Source organism: Vidua chalybeata, chromosome 10 (genome assembly GCF_026979565.1).
Source record: "Vidua chalybeata isolate OUT-0048 chromosome 10, bVidCha1 merged haplotype, whole genome shotgun sequence".
In the NCBI taxonomy this organism is placed as follows: Eukaryota; Metazoa; Chordata; class Aves; order Passeriformes; family Viduidae; genus Vidua; species Vidua chalybeata.
The window spans coordinates 4,685,795-4,706,817 of record NC_071539.1 but is presented as its reverse complement, the minus strand read 5'-3'; the positions used below and the strand labels follow the sequence as shown (position 1 = coordinate 4,706,817).

General features: G+C 44.9%; 2 long non-coding RNA genes across 3 annotated transcripts; one reads left to right on the top strand and one right to left on the bottom strand.

Moving 5' to 3' along the window:
• Positions 1 to 12,973: 12,973 nt before the first annotated feature.
• LOC128792968 (uncharacterized) lies at positions 12,974 to 15,179 on the bottom strand. Of its 2 annotated transcripts, none has more exons than XR_008432614.1 (3): positions 15,052 to 15,179; positions 14,537 to 14,612; positions 12,974 to 14,155 (listed from the first exon to the last, which is right to left on the bottom strand). It is a non-coding gene; the product is annotated as an uncharacterized LOC128792968 (long non-coding RNA). The 2 variants fall into 2 exon arrangements; XR_008432613.1 differs by having other exon boundaries at positions 14,537 to 14,595.
• A 1,556-nt stretch (positions 15,180 to 16,735) lies between these two features.
• Positions 16,736 to 20,687, top strand: LOC128792969 (uncharacterized). Its single transcript, XR_008432615.1, has 4 exons — positions 16,736 to 16,922; positions 17,261 to 17,367; positions 17,804 to 17,873; positions 20,346 to 20,687. It is a non-coding gene; the product is annotated as an uncharacterized LOC128792969 (long non-coding RNA).
• The last annotated feature ends 336 nt before the right edge of the window (positions 20,688 to 21,023 follow it).

The following is a 21,023-nucleotide window of genomic DNA, read 5'->3' as shown; positions in this document are numbered from 1 at the left end:
CCCCAGGTGAGCTCTTCCCTCTGATGTGGTGCCTGTGCTCAGCTGCAGAAATGATGCTCCTGGTGTCCCCAGAGCTGAGCCAGCTGCCCTGTCACCCATCTGTCATCGTGCTGATCACACAGGGAAGGTCTGGTGGTTAAACACTGTGGAGCACAAAGGCACCTCTGCTCTTTGAAGTTTTTAGAGGCAAGATGAAGAAAGCACTCTCCTTTTGAATTTTCTCTCAAGTTCATAGTGTAGCTGTAACCTCAACAGCACTGGCATGGAAAGGGAGAATGAGAATGGACTTTGAAGTTATAATTCATGTTTTAGTCATTCCCAGCCATAACATGGCTATTACCCCAAAATCCAAAGCTTTCAAATTTGTCAGTAATCACTTGAAATCTGAATATCAACCGCTAAACCCATGAGTTAACCACAGGAGTGCCCTGGATAAATGTCATCTTTGATCCTTTAACAATATTGTCAGAGCCTCGAGCATAGCAAAGAATTAGCAGTGACATTTCTAGTGATCTGATGGTATCTGAGTCTCCTCAAGAGTCCTTCAGGCTTTTTAAAATTGGAAAGACATCTTCCAGGTCAGATTTAAACAAGAGAATCACTTTACCACTAACCTCATACCACTGCTACTTAATGATGTGTGCTCTGTGTATCAACACAGACATTTCACTTGTATTTTATTGCTGGTATTTTTATAAGGTATTTGTCTAGCTATCTGTGGGAATCCTTCAGCACAGAGCTATTCCTGCATGTCTGTTTTTAGACAGTCTCATGAAATCAGTGTTTTGGTGCTTTCTTGGTATGTGTAGTCTAATAAAATCCAGCATATTCATCTTTTCTGCTCACTTTTTCCAAGCCTGTCTTTCTCAATGGCCTTCAGTGAGTACAGATGTCTGACACTGGAGGTTTATCTGAGGCTTTTCTAATACCCTGCTGTAGCTGACTGCAGTCATTCCACAATATTTATTACCTGAATGTAAGGCTTAGCAGCTGTGAGAGGAAGGGAAAAGCCACACAATAACAACAGTATGTGTGAGACTTAGCACATTCCCACCAAGTGCAAACTTCCACTTTGGAAGAAGGATGAGGATTCCTCATAAAAGCAAATTTGGGCTACATTTCCTAGCATGAGCCTCCTGTGATAATCTGGGAAGCCTCACTTGGCAGTGCTCAGTAACAGGGGTGTGTGCAGGCATGTCAAGTTCAAACTCCTTTTGGGTTCTGGAGCTTGTTTTTCTGTTTTCTGTGCCCTGCCTAGAAGTGTAAAGAGAAGACAAATGTCTGCACCTAGCTCAGGGTAACAAAAACATCACTAACCTTTGGGGATTTCCCTGGGTGGGGTAACCAAACTGCTGGAAGCTGCCTGAGGTTTAGCTAAGGGTGCCAGGCCTGCCTTATGCTCTTTATTGACCCTCACATGAAAGGGTTGAGAGGCTGATTTTTAAATTAGAAAGGGATTTTCTCTGAAGTATTTTTAGGCAAGGCAAGAAAAGGTTCACAATCTTTCCAAGAGAAGCAGGCAGGTGAGGGAGGAAGAGACAGGAATTCCCTCATAATCGAGCATTCATTTTATACAGAGCTCTCCTAAGCACACAAGGAACATACTTCAGAGCAGAGGACTAGACACACAGGGAGGCATTTTAATCCCCCAAAGGTAGGAAAATGTGCTTGAGGTCTGTATTGTTTGCATAGTCCAGGTCCTAGCCAAGCTGTGCTTGTTTTGGAGCTGGCCTGCTGGCTGTGCACGTCACACACCTCTGTCCTGTGGCTCAGAGCATGGGCAGGAGCCCTCCAAAAGCACAGGGCTGAATAGTTTGGATGGTTTAGTGAGCTGAATCATCTTACCCAGGGGTCAGACAGGCAAGGTGAAAGGAAAGTGGTAGGAATAGCTGACTTGGACCATCATAAGCTGTGTGGGTGACACTGAGATGTTGAAGTGACTCAGGTACACCATGACACCCTTAGAGACAAGTGCTGGAGTGAGAACAGAGGGAAAGGCTCAGACACCAAAAACGCAGGTTCTGATTCAGACCAAGAGTCTGTGTGGGTCTCAGCTACTGAGAAGAAAATAACTCTAGTGTGGCTGAAACCAGGACAACATCCTCCTGCCCTTGGCTCAGCATTTGGGGCTTTGGGCTTTCTATGAGGTAAATGACTTCTGCTGCATATGGGAACTCCAGCAACTTGGTGTTACTGGTGTGAGTGGGAATTTGCCCTGGGAAGCAGACACCCATCAGCCAGGCATCACTTATGTTGGCATCTTGGTCTTCTGATGGGTCTGAGCTGCCATAAACGGGCCAATCATCATCTTAGGGAAGGCAAGTAGAAGACTTCAGCAGGATTGAGCTCAATCTCCAAACTGGCAATTTTCAGGAAATAGAAATTGTTAAGCCAGCCATTGTGTTAGTAGCCTTTGAGGAGGACACTCACCTATTCCACAAACAGAAGTTACTGTAACAGTTTATAGAAGACATATAATAATGCCATTGTTTTGAAATTATTTTCTGAGTGTGCACGTGCATCTTGTTTCAAAGGAACTTTATAAGAATTGGCTCATTGGATTCTTATTCATCAGCTATTGCCTTCAAAGACAGGGCTTCTTTTTTTTAAGAAAATATGGCCATTAACTAATGCCTTTACTTTTCTTTGATCTTTGCCAGCAAATTCTTTTTTCTTGAATTTCTTCTGTAGTCCTTCTCCCATGTACAGTTTGTGGCATGCACACTTATTTGTTCTTCGATTGGTTCCCAATTATCAGAGGCAGTTATAAAAATTTCCATCCAATATTATAAAAAGGCAATTTCTTTAATAGCTGTAAAATCAGCCACACACTGTTTCCTTTCATGTGGTTTGACTTTAACCTACACTGCCCTGAAGGTAAGAGATGAGGAGATGAACTGCTCCCGAGTTCTGACGGGCATTTGCAGTCAAGTCGGATGTTAGCACAAGGCAGGAAGCACTTTGTCAATAATAAATCAGGTGTCCCAAGGAGGAAAAGGCTTACAGGGGCTTCAGTGCTGTTTTGTCTCCTTATTAGTACCTGCACAGTAGGATTAATGTCTGGTGTGATGTTTTCTGAGGCGAGCCAAGTGTAAAAGCTTGAAGCTGGACGGAAGGATCAGGGTGTGCTCACGAGCTAGATGGGGGTTGGTGGTGGAACACCCACACATCCCCCCAGCACAGCCATAGCCAGGCGTGGGGAATGTGAACTCCTATAACCTCCCTGCACACAGGGAAACACAATTGCACTTCGCACACTTGAAAATATGTCCGAAATTTCCAAGTCTTCAGTAAAATATCTTGTTTGCTGACAACAGCTTTCTTAGTGTTTTTCCTGTGAAAGGATTATTTGGCTTTGTTTATTTACATGCTGTATTATCAGCATTAAACCTCTCCATCTGTGTGAGGAGCAAGTAGTCTCAGGTCACTCCTCTGCTATGGACAAGTGTCATGGCAATTGGATCCAGCTCTTCCCTTCACAAAATTGTCACCTTTCCTGCTCTGCCTTTTACATTCACACAGTGGCTGGGATATTTGAGAAGACTTGTCCATTTCTCCTGCTCTGACCACAGCAGGAGCTGCCAGCACTTCCTTTTTACTGTCCTGCTACCAACACAGGTGACCATGGTTGGTGAGGCATTCATGAAAACACCACCCAGAGACACTTGAGCATCCTGTGGAAAGCTGGGGTGCTGCTGCTAATGATTTCCTCCTGACATGATAAACAGGATTTTACTGTCTAGAATTACACATTCAGTGCTGAAGGTATTTTTTAAACAAGCAAAATTACCTGTGTCTCAGTGCTGTAGCACTATTTAGATCCTGATTTGTCCTACTAAAGAGGCATCAGGTTTGTGAAGAGCAGGAAAAGGGTGGCAGACTGGCCACGTCACCTGGAGCTGCTGAACATGGCATCTTCATTAGAGCCCTGGTGGTATTAATTACCCAGAAACCCCATTTGTGGGCAATGACAGCTCAATCAGGAAGCATGCTGAACCGAGATGGAAATTATAACACTTGCAGAGAAAATGGCTTCTGTGAGCTTGCTGCCCCAGGAGCAGAACTGCTGACTCAAAACCCCAGAGACTGCAGAGGTTATGGGGCAGGAGTGTGCTGATTACCTGCCATAAAGCCCTGGACTCAGCTGTGCACACCATCACCTGCTGCAATGTTGCCTGACTAATGATTATAGGTTTAGGCTTTAACTCTGCCATCTGCTTTGTGTGCACATGGACACCTACACTGGCTGCTGCTAGAGGAGGACCCACACTCAGGGATGATTTTTGTTTCCTGAAATGCCTGACAAATTCTGCCTTTCTGTTTTGGTAGGAATGTCTCTCAGCAGGTCTAAGATTTATCCAGTGACTATGACAGCTCAAGGCTGTGGTTAACCAAGACCAGTGAAAACAGCATTGCTGTTTCCAAAATCTAAGTAACGTTACTGTTTCCATAAACACCACACAGCATTTCCTCGCAGTTTAGAAACTGCAGTTGAATTATGGAGAGTGAAATTGTAACACAGGCTTACGTAGGTCATTAGCTATCAGGGCTTCCAGACTTCCCTTGTCTGGATGAGATAGTATCTTGGCTTGAGCTGTAGTTATTGTCCCTCTGGGCAAAAAGACCTCGGGAGGTGAGGCTGGCTGAAGCTGCAAGGAACTTTCCTTTGCATTTCTCGTTAGGAACTGGTGGATGGAAAATCTAAGTAGTGGGATAAAGGATTCCAGGGTGATGCTGACCCTGAGCCACAGGCTGAAGAGTCAGGGAGTGTAGATTTGGGGAAAGGACAGTGAGGTTTGTGTGGGAGACAGGATGAATGAAGGTGATGGGCTGTTTCACAGAAAATGAGTCAGAGCTGGGAGGAACCCATGACCAGGAATGATGTTTGGAGCTGCAGGAGTCAGGGACACAAGTCTGTGATCTCATGCCTGGAAGGTGGTGCTCAAATCTGGTGGTGTAGAAGCATCAAAATGTGAGGCAGTGAGCTGGGACCTGAGTCCAAGTGCCAGCCTTACACACAGAGATAAAGGTTTTCTTCCTGAAAGTAATGCAACAACCCAGATCTTTCTACTTTGCTGCTGTAAATTAAGGTGTTTTCTGATGTATGAAAAAGCCTGTGTCTGAGCAGGCAATGGAAAGACTGTAACTTCATTGCTTCAGGTGATGCACTGACATTCCCAGATGAAACCCACAGTTTTACAGCACAGTTGCATTTTAGATCCCATCCAACTTGCATCCTGATTAGCACCATATTTTTTACAGCATTTGTGTCATGCTGAGCACAGCAGCATCACCTCTGTGTCTGCTACAGGTTTGTGCTGAAGAGTTTTGTGGAGTAAGGCCTTTACACCTTTATCTTTAGGCCAAGCATCTAATATTAGGTGTTTTACCACTTAAGTGTATTTAAGTGTCTTACCTTCCACTTTTACCTTTGCATGTCTGCATGATATAAGTTTGATAACTCAGTAAAATGGATACCACCTACAGTCAAATTTAACTGCATTGAAATCAAATAGCAAAATAAGTTTTTCTGCTGAGAACCCTTAGCATCAGGCTGAGCTAAGGCTGTGTGCAGCATCTTACCTCCAAGTGGATTAATCCATCCATTTTTGCATTGAATTCAACTGGAAGAACCTGTAGGATCAAGAGAGGCCTTGCTGTGGAGGACATGCTCTGTCTCTAGAGTCTGTATCAGCTACAATCACTTAGGTTTGAAAATGTTCTCCTTGTCAAGGGCAGGATATTTCAATTTCTGCTCTGTACAGAGCTGCCTGCAGTCAGGGCTGCCCTGTGCAGGTGTCAATACTGGCATTAGGCTGTGAGGTTTCCTTCATTGCTGTATCTTCCTGATGCAACCATTAAATTAACAGCTTCCTCTGAGGGAGCTGGAGGTTAACAGGATGTCAATTCATAGAACAAATTTTATTAATGTCAGCGCAGAGCCTTTGTTGTCCCTTTTAGTCACAGTGCCAAAATAGAAAGGTGTTTCTGCTCACAGGGGATCCCATCCCCAAACTGGTGTAACTGGTCAACACTCTTCCACTGATTCCTGTGGCTTTTGGGGTCAGCCTTTGAGCATGGAACAGTTTGACCCTCCTGACTAATGCAGAAATCATGTTTGGAAAAGCTCTGTGTCGAGCTGATTCCATGCTGGGTGTTTTTCCCCTGTGTTTATAGTTATGGGAGCATTTTAATACTGGTAATTATTAAATAGGGTCACCTGGAAAGGCACAAGCACTCCAGCTCTTGCCAACAAACCACTTAAGCACCTGCTTAGAGATAAGCACACACATTAAGGTAAATGAAGTTGCTTCTGGGCTTGGTGTTGAGCAGATGTTTACAGTTTCTGGATTAGGTAAAACTTGCTTGCAATCATCATCTTTTCCATTTAATGAGTGGAAATTAGTTTCTATTATGAGAATTAATTTTTATTAACAAAATATAAAACTATCTGTGTGCTGAAAAACTAGATGGAATAAGGTAAAAATTAGGTCAAAGCTTCTTCATGCAGATCCTTAGACCAGTGCCATTCATTAGGAAGGAGTGATGTAGGGAGAAGTTATTGCATGTGCACTTCAAAATACCTTGTTGGAACTTAAAATATCCAGGTTTAAAATTACAGACCTGCTTTGGATGTTGCAAAACAATGTATGGAGAGACAATATCTCACTCTGAAACATACCTGACCTTATCCTGCTGGGAATACTGCAGGAATGTGCAAAAGCTGAGATGGAGGGAGCTCCTGGGTCAGTGGATGTCCTGAAGAGAAAGATAAATGGTAAAAAACCATTCTGAATCCTACTTCTCCCTTGGAACACCACTGCTGTGCTGAAGTGTGTCAGCATCAAAACAGAGGAAAGATCTTTCCAGAGAAATGCAGCACAGCTGAGCCTTTCCACTACCCTTGATGGGAAACTTTATAACCCTGGCCCTTCTCTTGGTGACTGTCTGAGGGTTTCATAGGGTGGAGTATCCCCAGCTGAGGTATGGGGCAGTGTGTGCTGGCATGTCCCCCACGAGCAAAACTGAAGGAAAAAAAAAAATGTGGGAGAACAAATTATCATCAGATCTTGTGTGGGAATTATTTTGAACATTAAAGATGGATAACCTGTCTTTTTGGGAGGAAGGCGGTGAGTTGAGCAGCACTTATGTTACAGGGATCTGTAGCATCAGGCTTTAAACCAAGTCATTAAAATCTTGGTTTGAGCTGTGCCCACAGTGATGGAGGAAAGGGAGCTGTGCCCTGCTCCCACATGCAGATGAGGATTTTCAGACTAGAGCTGAAACATTTGGTGAGTGAGTGCACAAAGCTGAAGGTTACCTGCAGGCAGCTGCTGCCCAGCCTGGGGGTGTTTATATGGCTATTTAATTTCATGTTGCTCAGTCCTAAATGAGTGAGACTTACATGAACAACTACAGCAACACAAGTGCTGCTGCCTCTGAGATAAAGGATCTCATTTGAGAAACAAATGCTTAACTAATAGTACCCCAGGCCCTGTGCACTTTTAAAAGTCTGTACTTATCTCTGATAGGAAAGAAAAGGTCTAGTTCTTAAAAATAAATCCAAAAACATTTGAAGGATGTTTTTTCCCCCCTCCATTTTTCTATTCTTTTCCCAGGTTGCAAAAATAACATCCAATAATGAAATGAAAACAAGCTGAATAGTTACATTCAGTGGAGGAGGGAAGAGGTAGTCACAGACAGCTGGAGCATGTCTGGGCCAGTGTCTCAGTTCCTTTCTTTCTGCTCCTTCAGTGCCCCTCCAAGAATGCAGACAATGCTGGCCACGACTGTTTCATATTTGATTTCCACACTTAAATCTGTGCCTGTTAAATGAAACCCCATTGTCAGGCTGGCACACATCCACCACGCTGCCTCCTTGGGTGCCACTCCGGAGCCTGCTGTCTGGGCAAGGCTCAAATCCCTTCAGCGAGGATCAGGTATGCAAAGAGCACTTTGCTGCTTTTGTGCTGCTTGTGGCATAGCAGCAAAAGCTTTTGGACTCCTCTTGCAGCCACATCCTCATAAATCTTGGTCTGAGGGCAGACAGGGTGCTGCAGGGAAGGGATGAGGGTTTGGAGCTGCCTCAGGAGTGGTGGATCAATGGGGCACTCAGCTGGAGCCAGTCTCTGGGAAATGTGCTGGGAGAAAACACTTGGGTAAGCAGGGCCTGACTCTGCAAAGGGCTGGTCCCCTGCCCTGCTCAGGGAGAGGGGGAAAAGGGGATGCTTTGGGTCTTGGTGAGGTCCCAGGCTGCTCTGCTGGGACAGGACCATTGGGTCCAGAACTTTGCTCAGTGTAGGCAGGAGAAGTGTTGTGTGTTGGGAGCAAAGCAGGGACTGAGCAACAAAGAATCCCTCCATATCCCCTGTAAAATACCACGGAGGGCATGAAAATTATGAATCTGATTCATAAATTTGGGGGATTATAAAATACAACAGCTGTCCAGTCCTTCAGGCTGCAGACCCTTCTTGCCTTTCTCCCCCACCAGCTGGTTCTGTGGTCCTATGTACCTGCCCCTGCAGCCCCTGTGCAGTGTGGCTTGTCAGCACCATCACTGTGACAGGGATGCCACAGCAGGCAGAGCTCTGCCCTTTGGCCCTTTGCAGCCCACTGCAGCATGAGAGGGGAGAGGATGTGGCTGTGGTACCACGGGGTGTGATGCTGGAGCAGCAGAAAGCACTGGCAGTGTTTTGATTCTTCAGGTGCCCCAGAGGAGTCCACTGCTGGGCTGTTGTCATGGAAACACTGTTATTTTTGGGGTTTTCCAGACTGGCTCCAAACAAAGGTTAAAAGGAAGAAGAACCCCGAGTGGTGGCATGCACAGAAGGCAAAATTTCCCTCAGCACAGCAAAACTTGTGATTATCTGAACCAACAGCAAGCCCTCCAAGGTGAATGGGCTGGAGGAATGACAGGGCTGGAAATCAATGCCGTGCCTCACCCATTTTTCCTCCTGCACTGTCAGGGTGCTCCTGCCCAAGGCTCTGCCTGGAGCAGAGATACCACATATTGAATGGTGGCTATTTTTTACACCTCTCCTGCTGTTGATGTCTATGTTGCTGTGTTTATCTCAGAGCTAGGTCTGTGCAGGTTTTGATGGCCCTGGGTGTTACTGGCAGAGCAATGTTGTCAGTCACAAGGAGGAGCAGAAAGGCAAATCTTCAGGTTCTGCTGTCTGTAATGTCAAAAGCAAACGGTGTAATTTCCATAAAATTTTGCCAAGCCTTTAAATTCAGAGGCCCAGGCTATGCATGCAAAAGGCGTGATGGGGCTGAAGGGCCAAATTAAAGGTTCGTAAGATGATCTAATGGAATGAACCACACGGCTTCAGGGGTGCTTCTGATCCCAATGTGAGTGCATTCAGGACCTGTCCTTGCCCAGCCATGCCACTCTCCTGGCAATCCACCTTCCCAACCAGCCTGATTCTTATCTTTAAATGTGCAAATTGGAGCAGCTTCACAGAAGTCCTCACAGAACCCAAAGCTGCACAGAACACAACCAAACTCAAACATGGGTCCAGTGTTTGCAGGGTGAGGGGGCACCACTCATAACGTGATGGTTGTTTGCAGAGATTTGGGAAGCCAGTGCAGGGAAAAGGGAACAGGACTAACCCAGGTGGCTGATCCCAACCAGGGAGCAGTAGCAGGATGGGCCAAGGAAGGGAAGTAACAGCAGGAGCAAATTGCACTGAGGCTCCTATGATGCTCAGGATATTAAAGGCAAAACTGGCTTCCCACTGAAATGGAGACAAAAGCATTTTATCACTTTTATGACCTGCTGAGTGGTTATTTATTAAAAAAAAACAAAAAAAAAAAACAAAAAAAAAAACTCTTTAAAGAGTGTTTTTGTATTTCTTCATTTCCAACTTGGGAATGGGATAAACCCTCTTTTAAAAATATATATTTCATCTCCTTTATTCCATGTCCAAAAAAAGGATGTGATGGTAAGGAAAATTAGTATCTTGAATGTCATGAACTTATTAAAGAAAAATTGAGATTTACAATTTTTTTTTTTTTTTACAGGGAAGACCAAGTCATTGAAACCATATTATACTAAGAATACCAGAAGAATAAGTTGGAACAGGTATACAGTTTGTCATATAGTGTTTAAGGACAATGGGTGGCCTTTAAAATTTAAATTGCACAGTTAAATACACAAAAATTCCTTGTTATAAAACAGAAGATGTGGTAGGAAGTGGGAGACTGACTGTGCTGGTGGGACATTTCATGTGCAGCCTCAAATGAGCCCTGGACAGCACCTGTAACCCACAATGTTAACAAGAAAAGTGGTTTTCTTTTGAAATGCATCATCCAGGTTGACGCTGCTGCTCCCTTCCTGCCTCCTGCATGTGACACCCTATTGACTCCTCGACTTGTCCCCCTGCCCGGTGGCACCACCTAGCCCTGCCCTCTGCAGGATTTTGGCGTGGCTGAGCCCAGCTCTGAGGTAGGTGGGTGAAAAGCTTTGCTTGGGTGCTCAACTCCCCCAGCTCTTGTTCCTCCTCCTTGTCCCAGCACATCCCTGCCCCGGAGGGGTTTGCTGCGGAGCCAGTTCCACCCTTTTGTGCCAGCTGAGAGGCTTTTCTATACTGGGGGAAGTCTTAGAAGAGCTTTTAGGAATAATTTGAATGTTCTTTGATCCAGCAGCTCTGCAGGTAGAACACTGATGCTGTTAGAGCAGGCAATGCTGTGCTGGAGCCTCTCGGGGAGCAGAAGGGGCTCTTCTCCAGCAGGCTGGAATGACTGTTCTGTGCTTCTCCCCTGTCCAGTGCTCAGGGAGGCCTTTAAAAGGGATTGGATTGTGCACAGTAAAGGCAGGACCATGGTTCTGCTGGTGAGCACTCAAAGCCAGCTGGGAGGGCCTTGGAGGAAAGGCTGAAATTCACCTTTGGTGGACTCTGACATGACACAACGTCCTTGCTGTGCACCGCATGGTCACACAGAGGCTGTTTAGTGTTGGCTGCCAAAAGGCCGCTGAAAACTGTTCTGTGCATCTCCTGCCTTTGCTACTCCATGCTCCTGAGTGTCCTGACCCTGAGGAACCTCAGGGCACTGGAAAGACATGGCCATCCCTTACAGGACACTACCATGCTGGCACTGACCATCACCACGCACCAACTTTCTCATGCTGACAAATGGGAGCAGAGAAGAAAACCAGGACGCCACAAACAGGAGTGCCTGAAGGAAACCCCAGGCAGTGCAGAAGGAAGGTTATTAGGGTTATTTCAATTTCTGATTTATGCTGCTTTTTTCACTCTGGGCAGGAAGTGAGTTTGAGGTTGGTTTTTTTTCCTGAGTGCTGCCAAAGGCCCAGCAGACACTGTGTTGTTCACCAGGTCCCCATCAGGGCAGGGTATGTTTCATCCCTGTCCTTACTTAGAGCCAGTTTTGTCTGGGGAGAGTATCTGTGACACACACAGGCAATTGTTCATTTGCATACAGCAGCACTGGCTCTGCCTGGTGGGGTGGAATCTTTTTCCCAATGTAAGCATCTTGGACCCACGTGTGTCTGTGCTTCTGACTTCAGGCTGCTGAAGGGGAAGAAGAGCTGAATTTGTGCTAAAGGCAAAGTAGGTGTCTGAGATCACAGAGAACAGCACAATCGGGGCTGTGATTTCTGGTTCAACGTAGGAGACTCTACCAACACAGAACATTGAGCAGCATTGTCCTGTGGTTGTTTTCCATTCTGGCATGCTAAAATGCAGTAAGACCCAGGGGGGGTTTTGTGGCACTTTCCATTTTTGATTTAGGGAGTTTGAAAAATACTTGTCTTAAGGCTGAGCCTGAAGTTATGATTTTGGCATGTCCATACCATTAAATTCCCGTAGATAAAAGCAGAAACATCTGGATTCATGAGTGGATGTTGGCTAAATCCACCAGAAAAAAAAAAAAAAAAAAAAAAAAAAACACCAAAAAAAACCCCAACTCTTCAGGGGATCCTACAGGGTTCTAGCCAGGATAAATAATACAACAAAACAAGAGTGCTTTTAAGAGTCATTGTAATACTGAAAGCTGAATTATAAGATGAGGGCCAAGCCCTTTACACAATCTGCTTTTCCAGCAAAGAGCCCTTCAATTTACACTTAACACACATGTGGCCGATGGAACAAAGGAAAAGTTGAAGAAAGATGAAAGCAGTGCAGAGATTATTCAGTCTTGCTGGTTTAGCTCCAGGCACATCGTTTAAATGAGTAGATGATCAGTTTCCAGTTTGTTTTAAATTTTTCTGGCAAGAAATTTTACACTTTATCCCAAAGTTGAATGTGCTTAGATCTCTTGTGGTTTTTTTTTTAAGAGTCTACCATTTTTTTATTTCTGAAGGCAAGATTCTGGAAGTGCAGGATACACCTGAGTGCTGGGGCTAGAGGGGCAGCCCAGTTGTGTCACCAAGGGAGCCTCATCCCTGTTCCCAACGCTATGGGGGAACAGTTTCTCCTCTTCTCCCACACCTCTGGGAGGCTGAGCCATGTGCTGTACCTGAGTTTCACAGCACCCAGAGTCAAGGGAAGTGGCCAAAACTGTTGTGTCCCACACACTTGCAGCCTCTTTGGCTGCACTCTGTTGTACCAGCACTGCTTGCCTGACTTAAAGCTAGTGGATGGAGAAAAGTTTGTACTCCTCTCCCCTTACATCTCCTTTTCAGGTTTTTAGGATTAGAACCTGCTGAACAGCACAGCCTCTGGTACCCAGCCCCTCCTTTGTGGGTCTCCTCCTTGCAGCAGGTCTCCAAAGCTGCCACCAGCACCAGGTCGTGCAGGAAACCTCCCTGGAATGGGGTGAGTGACACCCATGGCACATGAATAAAAAGTAAGTTGTGTGTTCCTGAAAATACCCCTAGAACACAAACCCTTCCCAAACACTACAGTCAGAGCTTCTCCTGACCTGGACTTTGCCCATGCAGATCTGCCTTTCCCTCACTCACCTTGCCCATCACCCTTTCCCATTCCTGGAAAACCTTGGATCTTTGCCTGCTCTCAGGGTGCATCCAATGCAACCAATGCATCTCAGGGCAAGTTACTTCATTGTGGAATAAAACCCCCATTGGTCAGCCCTTGTTCCATCCTCCTCCTCTGCTGTCCTTTTCTTCCTGTTGTCCATACCACAGCTGACCTGAGGGAGCTGATCTCTTGGTTCCACTCCAGTAGGTCCTTCTCTATGGCCAACCTTTAGGTTGTCCTCCATGGAGATGTTTTTTGGGATGTACTGGGACTGTTTAGCGCTCCCTGAAGGCTGCTGGGAGGCTCTGAATGATGTGATGTGTGTTTAGGGTGAGGCAAAACTTGAAACATGACTGGGAATACCAGTGATGCACAAATGATGACGTCTGGGCTGCCATATGTCCCACAGAGGGAATAATCCTGTTTACACTGTAAGGAGTGGGAGTTCAATCTGCCTTAAAATAGCCTCAATGTATCTAGGAAATCCATAAAAAGGATACACCAGCATTTCTTAGGACTTTATTTTCAGCAGCTCTTGTTATTTATTTTGCTGCCAACATCTGTCATTTCCTGCACTGTGTATTTCCCAGCACCCACAGGCTGTGTCTGAACTGAAAGCTGACAGGACCTAACACTAAATAATGGAGCACTGCTTCCCGTTAGCATCTCGGCCATCAAAGTAAAACAGGGAAATGCTTCTGCTCATAGCCGTTGCAAAATATTTGTTTTAGATTAGCTGCTATCCCTGCCACAGTCCACGTTGGCAGCTGTGTCCCTCCACCCAACTGGAAGGCAGCAGGAAGGTCTGCTGGACCTGCAGGGCTCTGGGCTGGGGGCAAACAGTTTGAGGAGCTGAGGAATGAGGGATGAAGCAGAGCTAAGTTTAGAACCTGAGATAAGAAAATACCTGTATCTTCACGGTGCACTGTGGTTTTATTTTGGAGGCACAAAACACACCTCGGTGTTGCAGGGCTGTTTGCAGATTGTACCGGCTCAAAGGAGGCTCGTGGAAAAAAAGGCTTTGATGTCTTCAGTAAACAAATAGCAGTGTTAAAAGATCTTCAGTTCTTGTTAGCATGCTGCAAACAGCTATGTTTGAAGAAAAATAAACATCCCAAGGTTGATGGAAGGGTAGGGAAGCCATAAAGTACTGCAGTCATCTTCTTGGTAGGAGGACAGCAGAAATGACAGTGCCACGAAAAAACCTTTTCTTTGTCCTTTTGGATTAAAAAGAAAAGAATGAACTGTGTCAAGGCTTACCAGTTAGGTGGTGGGAATACATGAGTATAAAACGCCCTGGCTAAATCACTGCATTGAAGTCACAATAATAACATTGAGTCCCCTGGAAAACCAAGAGTAGCATTCCCCTGGAGATCCTTCTCCAGCTGTTGGGATGAGGTGGAGAAGATGCCCCTTTTCTTCGACCCCCACCTTGACTCTGCTTCCTCAGCCCCTCTGAACTCCTGCAGCCGTGGGGCCTCATCCCAAAACCCCCACCAGCTTTTATGCTGGGCAAAGAGGCAGTTTCCAGGAGGAGGCACCAGGTGTGTATTGTGCCCTCAGTGAGGAGGATGAGGATTTCCCAGCCACGTGCCTACCTGAGCTTTTAGTCCTTCAAGCTTGTTGTGCTTGTCCCACTGCATCACTTAAAGCACCCCTTTGGAAATGCAAAATCTTAGGCAAAGCACCAAAGAAAAGCACTAAATAATTATCACATTAACAACTAGCACAACCTGAGTGATCCTAATTTACATTTATACCCTTTTAACAATCCAAATCAGGGTGAGAAAGTGAAAGTTTGGGGGTTCTCTGAGAAGGGAAATTAAAAATCAGCAGGTCATGACAATAATCAATATGCCAATATTTACTGCAAATTTAAATCTTATCAAGAGCCTCCAGGGAGCCTCTTGCTTTAGTTTCATGTAATTCTGAGCATTTCTCTGTTTAAATATAGTTCACAGAAAGTAGAAAATAGATAATTCAGACATAGTTGACTTTTTAATGCCTCTGTAGGATCACTAACATCTTTTCTTTGATAACACTTTTGTTCTGCCTACCAAAGGTCCATTCTAAATGGGTCTGGTGAGACTCCATCCAAAGAACCAGCACTTACATGAACAGACACAGCAAAAAGGCAAAAATCCAGGGTGGGGGGAAAGGCTTATAATCCCAGAGGTAGTAAGTATCCCTCTGGCAACTCCATACAAGTTCTTCTCTTCCTTGTGAGCCTCTCCCTGCTGGGTTTGCAGGGAGGGTTTGTCACTAAGGCCGAGGCAGGGATGGCTCATAATAAACAGCAGCTCCTTAGAGACCGTAGCCATGGCATGCAAGAGCTGTTTACCTGGCACCACAAGCACTATTCTGTTTGTCTTCAGATGTTCCTACAGAAACAGAAGGTTTTACACTCTGGTGAATAAGGATCCTTTTCCCCCAGAGATGTTTGGGGGTTTTGTTTTCCAAATGCGCTGCTCTTCCCTGTCAGCTGCAGAAAGCCTGTCCTGTGATTGCTCTTTAACCTGCCTTCCCCGAGAGGAGAGGCTCCTTCCCAGTGCAGAGAGACAGGACTTGCTGACAGAGCTGCTTGTTCCCAGCACTGACCTGCCCATCACAGCCAGCATCAATCCAGCCTCTGCAGGACAGGGGTGTGTCCTCCTGCACGGGACCACCTTCCCCTGGGACAGTTACTGTTGGTGTAATGGGTGTGTAACAAGTGACTTAGAGGGAAGAGGTTCCAGCTGGTAGTCCGAAATCAAATGAATCATACACCTAATGCAGTTGGTGCCTTTCATTGACCCAAATATGAAAGAGAAGGGCTCTGAGACCCTTGAGAGCTGCTTTGAAGGTGGGAGGTCACTCTGAGGATCTGTTCCTGGGCACAGTGAGGAAAGGCCTTTTGTTTTAGAGGGATTAGAGCAGGGCCCCTCCCGTTGCTGGAACACTGTTTCTCCCTACCTGCCACAGCAAATATTTTGATTGCAAGATCCAATGCAATTGTGTACTTTATCATCTGCAATCCTATCCTCAACCTCATTTCAGACCTGTCAGCTGCAGCTGGATGCTGCCATCAGCCAGGGTGACACTGGGCACAACCACGTGCCCCTGAGCATATCCTGTTTCTCCTAAAGCAGGCTGGAAAGGGATAATTGTGCTCCAGGCCAAGCGTGTGTGCACAGTGGTGGCACCTTGGGCTGCTGAGATGACAATGTTCTCTCTGCGTGCTGGGGAAGGCAGAGTGGGAATTTTGTAATTAAACTCACACTTCTGAAGATCCCTTTATACCAAATTGACCCTGTCAGGAGGAATCCAGCACTGAGCTGATTTAGGGCAGAGTGCAGTGGGCTGTGTGGAGAGTGTTCGTTCAAATAATACTAGCCCTCTTTACCAAGCACTGTTTTATTTCTAGTTGAATTAAACACACATTTAGCAAGGCTTGAAATTTTCTTAAATGTGCCTGATCTTCAATGAAATTAATATTAATGTCTGTTCAGGGTGCAAGTCAGTAAAGTGACACGTGGAAAATTGCACATTCTTGACTCAGCAATGCAGCTTGAGGATGACTTCATGCCCCTGAATGAGAGGATCAGCATGCCAGATGTGCTTGGTGCCTGACCCCTTTACAGGCTCTGAAAGATCACACATTGCTTTAAAATATCATTTCATGCATGCAGGAGGAAGAAAGAGAGTCTGATCTCGCTTCGTGTTACTGAGCTGCCCGTTTAATTTTGTCAGGGTGCTGTGAATGTCTTAATAACATGAAGCAGAGCTCTGATCTCTGCTCTGGCTGTGTGCTTCCAATAGACACCCTGATGCCTTTTCAGGGCCAGAGTGGGTGACAATCTGTATTTTCTTGCTATTAATTTTAAGCTGTATTTCATTCTGACTTTGAACAAGCCTCGCAGCATAGCTGACAAGCTTGAAGTCCTCACTTCCAGTCAGGCATTGAATTCTGCTGAATTGTTTTTTCTTGAGGCAAAAGTAGCAAATGTGAGTATAGAATTAATACCCTTTTAAATTGTGATTGTATTGCTAAGCCACAAAATTCAGGTGGTAGTCAGACTTTCCTGGTCTTGGCTCCATTCTCTGTGATAGACTTGAATGTCCTTTCTTTTTCCTTGCCTAACTGCTCGCTTCCAAAATCCTGATGAAAAGAATCCAGAGAGTGATCCAGGTCTCTGTAATAATCACGTTCCCATAGCAAATTATATAATGGAATTTTGTACACTTGTATTTTTTCCTCTCCTCCAGTGCATTCCACGCACCTACACAGTCACGCTAATTAGATCATGTAATAAACTTAAATGTGGCAAAAAATCTGTTCACAGGGGGTTGCAAGACAGCTGGACTTGGAAAGCAGCCAGTCATTAATTTTGTTTTGTTTGAGAAAACCTAAAGGACATTATCTTACTGAAGATGAAGCAAACTTCATATGGTAGGAGCTGTAATCTAAGTAGACAAATTATTTCATTTAAATAGTCCACAGTGAATCCTGATGTAAAGGTTTGCTTATATGAAAAAACAAATCTGTGAGAGTTTAACAAAGTCATTAAAAATTAAACTAAAAAGCTAAACTAATGTTGTTAGACTTGATTAGCTTAATTAAATTTAAGTAATCAAAACAAAATGAATGCTTATCCATTATATATACCTACAGAAGAGCTAAGTAGCAAGAACTTAACTTTGAGACTCAGGTGTCTTTTAAATAAAAAGAGGTGTCTGCACGAGATACGCACCTCAATCAATTTTTTAAAATCGATTGTCTTAAACTGTGCATAATGCAGTAATCCCTGCATTTGTGGGGAAATACAGGAGGGTGAAAGCAGGGCCTGCTCTAAGACACCACTTTCCACTTGCACTCTCATTTCTAGGGAAAGGAATAACTTTGAGTGCTTTGCCAGTTTGACAACAGCGTTTACTGGTAAAGGGATCAGCTCCGAGGTAGGAATCACTTTCTTTATTTCAGTTCAGATGTTTAAAGTTTTGGCCACTGTTGTGCTGAATCACATTTAGATCTGTAGCTTTATTGCACTGGTGCTTAAGTAGAAGCCCAGTGATTCTCCTGATGATCCAGGCAGACTGGGAGCATTCCCAGGTGGCTGCACTTCTGCAGAGCTAACCCAGGCAGTGGCACGGAGCTGACACAGTAGGGAACACGGGGAGAAGGAGCTGAGGCTGGGCAGTGGTGTCATGGTCCAGGAAACACTTAATTTCTTCGAAATACCATTAACAAAGCATGCGATAACTTCCAGCTATATTCCTGATCAACACTAGATGTTGCTGTGCTGCTGCTCATATAAAACTATACATTAGCAAGGTTTTTAAACGGTATTTACTGCAATTTCCTCTTTCCTGTTTCTGTTAGTCAATATATCCTGACACTATATGCTGGGGAAACAGCTATTTTAATTTACTTTTCCTTTGAAGTTTCAACTGTATTTGGATAATATCAAGTTTATAATTCCCCCTGCAATGCACATGTAAAACTTTACAAGATAAAGAGACTCTTCAAGTGATAACATGAAGCAACTCCTATATGAATGTCAAATATTTACTTAACTCTGCTTCTGGATTTTTTGCAATCCAAGGGGAATGACATTGTTAACCGGACAATTCCGGGAACAGACTGACAGCTGCAAGGCCACGGAGGGAAGTTTGTTTATAAGGGGACAAAAAAAAATATAAAAAACAATTTAAAAAAATGTTTAGTCCTGCTGGGTTTCAGGCTTTCTACTCCCACATGTTTGAGTGGGAGAAAGGACAAATCTTAGGACGTTGATTTCCCCATGGCAACAGAAAACGGAAATTACTTTAACCCCATCTAGTGACAGATGACTCATTGCTCAGCCTGCTGCTATGTTCCAAGCACTAAAACAATACAGCTGCAAAGAAAAGGCCAGCCTGTATTATCTCATAGGCTGAGCACCAGGCTCGTGGGAGAGGGCAGTTCTCTGGCTGCCTTTCTGTCAAAGAAAGGCAGAGCTGGAGCCTTTTGGTTGTTGTTTTATTGAGTAAAGCAAACGTGCCCATGTGCTCTCCATCCCTGCGCTGCTGAAGGCAAACCCAGGGTGTCCCCAGGATGGAGGTGATGCAGCGTGGGGTGAGGTGCTGGTGGGTGTCCTATTGCTCAGTCCTGCTCACTCTGGATATCATGGAATGGTTTGGGTTGAAAGGGATCCTAAAGATCATCTCCTTCCAACCACAGGCAGGGACAACTTCCACTAGACGAGGCTGCTCCAAGCTCCATCCAACCTGTCCCTGGCCACTTTCAGGGATGGGACAGCCACAGTTCCTCTGGGCAACCTGGGCCTGCGCCTTACCACCCTCACAAAGAACCTTTTTCTAATATACAGTTTAAATCTTTCCTCTTTTGGTTTAAACCTGTTTCCTCTTGTCCCATCTTGCACCCAAGGATCTGACAGGACATCACCGTGCTTTCAATTTAAATACAGGAACAACTTTTTCCCAAATGCAGCCTGGTGAGGGGACAGCAGGGATGAGCAGGGTTTCCAGGCCCCTAGCTATCAAAAAGGTATCTGATGGCAGAAGTGCACCCTGTATTGCTGGGGAAGTCATAACAAACTCCCTCAGGGTGTGCTGTAATAGGAATATTCATCTTTGAAAGCTTATTATGGGTGAAAGGTTGGTACCCTCTCCTCTTGCTGGTTTTCCCAAATCCTAGTAAGGATTCTGTAAGGCTCAGAAGTGAGGCTGGTAAGGCTTACTGAGCCTGAGGTTCATTTTGTGCATAAGATACGACACCATTGCATGGGGAAGGTACAGTGTTACCCCTGAGATGATAGACTGAATAATGGGTCAGTTAACATCACTTTATTCACCACAAACTGGGATCAGATATCGCAGTATTAGGAAATCCAGGATCCCAGGAAAACTGCATGGTGGGATGGTGTCATGGGCTATGTGAATCATTTTCTTTCTGGGAAGGACAGGCTAAACTGCTGGTATAATAGCTGAGTCTTTACTCAATCTTATCATTTGTATGCTGGTATGATTACCTTTCTCTTTCTAATAGCAGAAAATCAGGTCCAAAGGGTTCTGTTTGGACAGCATAATTAACAAAAAGAATAGCTCCATTACCAGGTTGTTCTGGAAACCAAAGTCTGCCTTAGTGGCACAAAAATTACCTTTCTGCAGGAATCAACACATACCAACGTGAACTGCTGGCTAAACCCAGACCTTGAATGAGGGCTCCAGCAGCACACTGCTATCTGTTTGTTATCTGGGAACACCCTGGGGTTGGCTGCAGCTGTCCCAAAGCTGTCATGTCAACAGCAGCTGGACAAGGCTGCTCAGGCCAGCACTGATTGCTGGGGAATGAACCAGCCGGGTTCTGCTGGGGAGGTGCTGCTGGGCTGTGAGGTGCTATCTTATTCTGATAAGATTTTCTTACAGTTCTGCTCAGTGCTCTCCTACAACACAAAATATCCCCTTCCAAAACTGCAACAGCCCTGTGAAACTGCCAGCTGTGGGGAAGGAGAACCAGAGATCACCAAGTCTTACTGTTGGAACAGAAATGAAGACTATTCCTGTCTAAACTTACAGCAGCCCAGTAGAGCCAGAGAAAGATGTGGGAAATCAGATTAAATTCCACCTTTTGAGACTCCATCCATCAGCATTCTGGTTTAGAAGCCCATGAGTTAGGACACTGAACAAAAAGAGTGTTCCTCTCAGAGAAGAAACGATTGCCAAAATGTCCATGTAGAAAATGAGAATAACAGTTCTAATATAGGTTTTTCTGCTTTAGTGTTCTCTCCACTTCTTTACCTAGAAAATGGCTATATTACCTGGAATAAAAAAAAAAAAAAAATTGTATTTTGCTGCTTGAGGGCGAAAGAGCTAATTAAATTTGTAAAAGTGGAAAATAATGTTAAGAGGTCTTTGTAGGCCTGTGGTTCTGACTGCTGGTGTCAGCTTTACTGCCAATATGTGCAGATGGTAATGAATGAGCTACCATCAAGCTTCCTTTATTGTCCTAGGGCCTCACTCAGCTCATAAATGTCTTCACTGGTTATTATTTCCAGTTATTTAGTGTTCAGCTGGTGAGTGCAGCACTCCCATTGATGCTGCACT